We start from the raw sequence: 6,148 nt of genomic DNA, 5'->3' as shown, positions 1-6,148 counted from the left end.
CCTACTTTGAAGGTGATTACAGACTCAAACTGCCTAAATGTAGCCACGTGACTGAAAATGGGTGAAGTTTCTGGTTTCTGTCCTAGGAGGAAGGGCTTTCCCTCGATTTCCTGAGGGGCATTCCAGACTATGGGAATCAGAACCTATAAAACAAATAGGAATAGCCCATGGAGAAGCAAACCACTGGGCCCAGAAAGAATTAGGTGTATATTGAAACCAAAGATGAACAAACTCCTACAGCTGAGGTTTTGGAGTAGCCAGACCTGTGTCCCTGATTCTTTGACATCTCTGTTCCCACTCTACTAATTGCATGGCAGACGGAGGCTCCCTCCAACTTTCTCAAACTAGACAAACAAATCAGCATATGTAACCAAAACTATCAAAATAAAGCATACATGCTTCTAGACATTTCTCTAGCCGCTTTCCTCAGCCCTCCCGTTGTTAAAATTCCCTTTGTCTTTGTGTCTTCCATTCCCCTTTGATCCTACATTCATTACCTGACTTCAGGATGATCAGCTTGCCTCTTCATAGGTTAGATTCTGTCCTTCCTTATTCCTGAGTATAATTGCTCATTTAAATTTGTCAGTTGGAGACACCATGCACCAAGATATCTTGTTAAATAATATTCTGGGTATATTTGTGAGGACATTTCTAGATGAGATTAGCATTTAAATTGGTAAACTGAGGAAAAACAAATAAATGGGCTTCCTCAATGTGAGCTGGCCCCGTCTAATCCATCTAACCCATTCAGGGCTTGAATAAACCAAGCAGTCCTGGGACTCGGGGTGGTTGAATTCTCTGCTTTCTGACTCCCAGGCCCTCAAGATGAGCCCTGCAGCAGCTTTCCAGCAATTCCAGCTTGCACATGGAAAACTGTGGGACTGGCCCAGCTAGATGGCTCAGCAGATAAAGGTACTTGCCTCCAAGGCTGATGACTAAATTCATTTCCCAGAATCTGCTTGGTAGAAGAGAACCGATTCCTGCTGAGTAGTCCTCTCACCTCCGCAAACACTAACTGAATAAATTGTTTTAAAAATTGTTTTTTCAAGGAAATTGTAGGACTTCTTAGACTTCCTAATCCTTTGAGCCAAGAATGAACATGCACTTTACACGCCGATGCTCTCTGACTTGTGATAAAGTTTGGACCCAATAAAGCAGTGCTCTGTGTTAAACTATCATCAGTTGGGGGCATCGTGATTCTGCTTCCCTGTGAATGCCGACTAACACGCTAGATCTTCTTAGGCAGCTCACCAAGGTCCTGGCTTGGCTAACAGGAGAATGGTCTCCAGTAGTGCCATCCTTAACCTCAACCCACTTTGTATGCCCATGACTCCCGACGGTCCCAACAGAAAGAAATTCCACAAGCAAATGCCTTGGGCAGAGTGGGCCACCGCTCCCCAGGACTGTCCTTGGGGTGGGGTGGACATTACCTCTCTCACGTTATCTTCCTCAACCAGTTTACAAACAGGTTGTGGCCCAGGGTACTGTGGAGGTCACAGAAATGCGCTGTTACTCTCAGGCAGTGTTTTAAATCTATTTTAAAATGGCTGACAGCATTCCAAAGGATCAAAACATTTAATGTAAAAATATCTAGATTTCTTGTTTTTTTTTTTTCAAAAAATATGAATTGGAATCTCTGCACTCAGTACGCATCCCAACTTATGTGAAACATGAGCTAAACTATGTGTTAGTCACCTATGAGCCTGTATCATTTTTATTATAAGCCCAGTCCCTGAAGTCATTGAATGAGTCCCACAGACTTAAAGGGAGAGAAGGGGGAGTGGAGAAGCAAGGGCACCAGGGAGATGGCTCAGTGTGGCAAACGCTTGCACACAAGCAAGAGGACATTAGTTCAGTGAGTCCCAGCACTCACATCAAAAGTCTTTGTGGTAGTCTGCACCCGCCTCCAGTGCTGGGAACACAGAGACAGGAGGATCCCTGGGGATTGCTGGCCAGCCAGCCCAACAGAATCAGTGAGCTCCAGGTTCAGTGAGAGACACTGCGGCAAAAAAATAATAAGGTAAAGAACAATTAATGAATACATCTGACATTGACCTCTGACCTTCACATGTACACACGTGACCTTTACATATGCTACACATGTACACACGTGTGCAGAAGCACAGATGAAAGACTGAAAGTACGGGTTGTAACAGAAGCTGACTCCCCGCATTCTGGGATTCCTGAGGTCACAGTGATGAACCAGTCTGTCTTTATCTTGGGCTTGAAAACAGTATTATAGTAAAGACAAACTAGGTTCACTCCTGTTTGTGATTAAATCCGTTTCTCAAGAACTGGGTTATGGCCCACCTACAACCTTAACTTTAGATGGTTCTGCACTGCCTGTTCCAGGAAATGGCAACCATACCTTTGTTTCAAAAAGTCACAATGATCATCTTGCAAGCTTACCTTTGTTTCAAAAGGCTGTCATGACTACTTTGTTATGACCACCTTGCTATGTTCTGCTCCTGTAACCCTGCCTCTTTTGCCCACCAAATCCCCCATCTGGAAATCCTCCTACCCTGAACTATAAAAACCTTGTCTTCCTCACATCCAATGCTGTCCTCTTGAACCCTGCTTTTGGGGAGAGACAGCCAGCCGGTGTGCATGAATAAAAAAGCTTGCTTTAATTAATTTGGCTATGATGATTTGAGTTAGTAGTCTTTCTCCTCCAGTCTTTGGGATTGACGACAGCACCATTTCCCCAATAAGTGTCGGACACATTTCCCTCTCTCTAGGAACTACCTGGAGTTTCTGTGAGCCATGCCCAATGGAAAGAGAGTTAGGAGGAGGATGGCCATAAGAAGGTTAAGAATCCACATTTCCACCATCTACTAACTGTGGTTTTAGATATATTGCTGATTTCCTTAAACCTCAGGTATGCTCATATTTACTCTTGCATTATAGGGCTCCCAAAATTCATTTGGTGGAGTACTTGCCTGGCAGGCAGGAAAGTGGGTCAATATGTAAAATCTGCACCCCATAAACTGAACTAGATGGTGCACATCTTTAATCCCAGCACTTGGGAAGTGGAGGCAGGATTCAAGCCATCCTTGTTCAAGTTAAAGGCCATCCTGGGATACATGATTCAATATGTGTACACAATGGGCACTCACAAAGCCTTCCACAAATACTGAATTTCATGGTAGGTGTTTAATAAAAATCGACAGACTGGAATTAAAGAATGAACTCCTCTAAAGAACTGTGACAGTATTCTTTAAGGGGATAGATTCTGGGATAGCCTAAAACTCAAGCCCAGGCCTGTTGGATTTGGATTTGCATACAGTTTCCCATTTAAATGACTGTGCAATCTTGGGCTGTAATTTAAATTCACTGACCTCAGAGTTTGCTCCTAAAAGATAGAAATAGGAGACAAACATATCTCCTAGAAGATAAGTCTCAGTTCTAGTTATTTCCAGAAATAAACTAAGTCTTTCATAAAACTGTACCTAAAGATGCTGAAGTTATTATTGTGATGGGAAAATGAGCAAGCCACTAGAGCCAGCCAAAGGCTTCCTTTCTAGGGGAGTCATGGCTATTGTAATTTTTGTGTCTCACTCCATCGAGTTAAAATTTGTATAATAAGCTAGGTGATCCGTATGGAGAGAGAACTCACAATGTGGAAAGATTGCCCCCCCCCAACTCATCTATACCACCACCAGACCATGCGAGCAGGTCCAGCATTTCCAGGGTGCTGAAAGTCTCGTTAACAAGCAGAAAGCTATGCCAGGTGTGGTGGCATGTGCCTTTAATCTCAGCAGAGGCAGATGGAGCTCTGTGTGTGAGTTCAGGTCCATCCTGGTCTACAGAACTAGTTTCAGGTCAGCTAGGGCTACACAAAGAAAAGAAAGCCTGTCTTGGAAGAGAGAGGGAGAGAGAGAGAGTGAGGGAGAGAGAGAGGGAGAGGGAGAGGGAAAGGGAGAGGGAGAGGGAGAGGGAGAGGGAGGGAGGGAGGGAGGGAGGGAGGGGGAGGGGGGAGGAGGAGGAAGAAGAAGAAGAAGCAGCAGCAGCGAGCTTCTTCATAATTAAGTAGTTTTCCCCTACAAAAGAGGAAGCCTTGGATATCAGTTACCAACTGGGTGACCCGTATGGAGAGAGAACTCACGACGTGGAAAGAACGTGCCGCCCCCCCGCCCCCCAGGAGTTGAAATGTAGCTACTTTCTAATTGCAGCCAAAATAATCAAAGTTGTTGACATTCTGGGGCCCCAAACAGGACTTTACACCATGGATTCCATGACCCCAAACCCACTTTCCTGCTCAGAGGGCACCTTAGCAGAGGAAGTAGAGGAGGCAGAAGGTGGGTCGGGTAAACCAGGCAGCTTCCTCGGACTTTGGCAGGGAGCCGGCACTGAGGGACACAGAACTTCCTTCAGCGCTGCACGGTCCACCCACGCCCTTACCCTCCCCAGCCTGCTGCCTAGGGCTCAGGTCGGGCACACTCAGACTGGACCTAGTCAGTGATGTCTGTTCCTATGGACACTTTGGCCTTGGCGCGAATGCCCACCAGGAGCCTCCTCAAGTCAGCCATGTCCTGGTGCAACAACTGCCCTGTGTTCCAGTGTTTCAGCACAGCCGCTTCGTGTGCTGTAGGGCTGGCACGAAGCCTGGAGGAGGCCAGCTGGAGCCACTCCAAGGCGGAGAGCTCCAGCTCCCCCTCTCGCGAGGCAGTCCTCCTGCGATGGATGCCTTAAGCAACCATTCTGCCTGGGTCTCCAGTCCAGCACGTGTGGCGGTGGTCGACTGGTAGAAAGTTCCAGACGAGCCTGTTTCCGGTGGAGGGAAGGAGAGTTTCTCCTTAGGAAAGATGTCCCGGGAGATAGCAGGAGGCCACACGCTTGCTTCTAGGCAAGGAGGCCCAAGGCATGCAGGCACTGCTGGCCATCCGCCCGGGATCTATTTGTCAACGTTCCTATCCAGGGAACCCTGATTCTTTGGGGCAGCTAAAAATATTACATTCATTTCCTGTTTCCTTTACAGTTGGGGTGCAATAGAAGCCGATGCAGACATCCTGGGATGGAGCTTCCAGGAATGCGTCTCAAAGCTGGTAGTACCTCTGGGATACGTGTGGACCCCCGCCCTTCCTGTTCACCCATAGAACCGTGGACCAGTTGCCTGTGTGGATCAGAGGTCTTTCTAACCTGTGGGACGATTACAACGTGTTGAGGCCTCAGGGTGGGGAGCATGTGGCTCTCCCAAGGCAAACTCCTTCCACTTGCTACCCGGAGACATTAAGTCAGAACACCCCCCCCCCCCCACACACACACACACCATCATCTACTTCTGCTGTAGCCAAATGCAGATACTTATGGAAAGAATAACAGAAGAAATTACCCAAATATTTTGAAGAAGATGAGAACTCGGATACTCCCTGGGTAATAGTCTAAAAACAAACCAAAAATAACAGCAAAACCAAGATCTTCCACTCTGGGTTGTCTATCGTCAACATTGTCCTGCCTGACTCAGTGGACCTGTGGTCTGCAGCTCATCCCTGAAGTTCAAAGGTCAGGCCTTCCCTGATGTAGACAGCAAAGGCAGGGGGAAGTACAGTCATGGCAAGCCATGAAGAATCCCAGGGGTCTTGTCTTGTAGCAGCGGTGAGCCCTGCATTCCAGTTTCTTGCCTTGTGGAGAAGGATTCTTGGATCTGAAGAATAGCAAGTGAGATGCTGGCTATGCAGACCCAGGCACCGGGCTATGCAGACCCAGGCACCGGACCATGCGTACAGTAAGCACTTCAACGAGTTCCTCCCTTTGCCCTCTGTAACAATGTGCTCTTCGATTTATCAGCAAGGAGATATGTTCTGCCACCCACAGGAGAGCCTGAAACTGGATATTGTATCCAACCCTAGGTGTACTATTGGTAAGGTGTACTTACCAATGGTAAATTAAGCAAAATATGAATAACAACAATAAAGTAAGACAATTACAGCACAAGTTATGAAAGGGTGGTCTCTCTCTAAACGCCTGACTGTACTTATCTTCCCTGTTCTTGGAATAATGGTTAATTAGCTTGCAGTGATAGTTAAAGAAAGTCCTTTGCAGCTTCTTGTGGGGCCGTCGCTGAGTAAAATCAGGGTTTCTCTGACAGAAGTGCTACAGTACCACAATAGTCTGCCATGATGGCTGAGATGCCCCAAGGGACTAAAAG

At 46.8% G+C, this 6,148-nt stretch overlaps 1 long non-coding RNA gene across 1 annotated transcript; it reads left to right on the top strand.

Annotated features, from left to right (window-relative positions):
* Positions 1–4,225: 4,225 nt before the first annotated feature.
* On the top strand, positions 4,226–5,934 carry LOC119817542. The gene is made up of 2 exons (XR_005285907.1): positions 4,226–4,298; positions 4,979–5,934. It is a non-coding gene; the product is annotated as an uncharacterized LOC119817542 (long non-coding RNA).
* Positions 5,935–6,148: the final 214 nt, after the last annotated feature.

Source organism: Arvicola amphibius, chromosome 6 (assembly GCF_903992535.2).
Source record: "Arvicola amphibius chromosome 6, mArvAmp1.2, whole genome shotgun sequence".
NCBI lineage: Eukaryota > Metazoa > Chordata > Mammalia > Rodentia > Cricetidae > Arvicola > Arvicola amphibius.
The sequence above is the reverse complement of the archived record's forward strand: the minus strand, read 5'-3'. Positions and strand labels throughout refer to the sequence as shown.